The sequence below is a fragment of the Alosa pseudoharengus genome, unplaced genomic scaffold (genome assembly GCF_046254945.1).
Source record: "Alosa pseudoharengus isolate Yale_2024_CS ecotype anadromous, Long Island Sound unplaced genomic scaffold, YU_APseudo_1.1 YU_APseudo_1.1_scf_5, whole genome shotgun sequence".
NCBI lineage: Eukaryota > Metazoa > Chordata > Actinopteri > Clupeiformes > Clupeidae > Alosa > Alosa pseudoharengus.
In genome coordinates this window covers 15,055,130-15,056,283 of record NW_027468837.1, presented here as the reverse complement: position 1 = coordinate 15,056,283, position 1,154 = coordinate 15,055,130, and the positions used below count along the sequence as shown (strand labels likewise).

Genomic DNA, 1,154 nt, shown 5'->3' with positions numbered 1-1,154 from the left:
GACTGCAAAGGCCTCCAAAATATGTTGATTACAGCAGTTGACAGTAAGCGCTTTCAGATCAATCCACTTGATTTTCTCTCAGGGAGAGTAGACAAGGAGAGGAGAGTAGGACACAGAGATTGAGAGAGAGACAGAGAGAGAGAGAGGGAGAGAGAGTGTGAATGAGTGTGAGAGGAGCTTTGGCCCAGGCTTGCTGTGCTGGGCATCTGATCTGGTCTGGGTGTCCTCTCAGATCCCGTGACAGATAATCCATCAAAAGCTCAGGCTGTCTGACAGGGATGGATTTCAGCACCAGGGTCTGGATATCTCACTTTGAGCCATGAAGGGCATACACACAGTCACACACACACACACTTACTCACTATCTTACACACACACAAACACATACACACTTCCATGATCAAAAATACAGCAGTTGGTCACTCGAAGACAAGTTTGAAAGCTGGAGTGGATTTTTCATGCCACAGCATTTGGATATCAAAGAGCTGGTGTCGACTTGTTAAAGATGTGCACCACGACAGAGTGAAGCTTCAGAGATATGATGACTCAGCACTTTTCCCACTGAGCTCATGCCAGTGACCACCCTTTGTCAGGCTGCCAAAGACGAAGGCAGATGACATGACTCTCATCCATCTGATCCCAGTCCATCACAAAGACACACACTCATGCAGGCTCAGAAAGAGAAACGCATAGGCCTGCTTTATTCTGCTAATATTTGCATTTATTGGAACTTTTTTTAAGACGATCCATTTGTAAAGTAGACATATATATTGCTTCTTAAAATACATTCATGATTACAAAAAAAGATAATTACAATAATATATTGGTTATTTAGACATAAACATAAATGGCCTCGAGGAATGATTTTTCAATTCAATGTTTCAAAGGCTTCCATCTCAATGTAGGCATAGTAAAAAGCATCTGTTCACAAATTAGTGCACTTCTGTGTCAAAAAGTAACACTTATAATTACAAAAGGTTTTAGAAAAATACTGCAACCACCAGAAAAAATATTTTAAATCATAAGCGAAACAAAGAAATAAGCAATTCACATGATTTAAGGTTATCAGGTCAGGACAACGTTTCTCTCTTCAGCTGATAGCTGATTTGAGTTCAGGTTCCGAGGGTTGGTAATTAGGGGTGTGACGGGCTGAG

General features: G+C 41.2%; 1 protein-coding gene across 1 annotated transcript in view; it reads right to left on the bottom strand.

Annotated features, from left to right (window-relative positions):
* Positions 1 to 699: 699 nt before the first annotated feature.
* The window catches only part of suclg2 (succinate-CoA ligase GDP-forming subunit beta), an 87,507-nt gene continuing 87,052 nt past the window's right edge, over positions 700 to 1,154 (bottom strand). Inside the window, exon 11 of the mRNA XM_076267916.1 lies at positions 700 to 1,154. This exon is cut by the window's right edge and continues 890 nt beyond it. The gene's annotated coding sequence lies outside the window, so the exon portion shown is untranslated.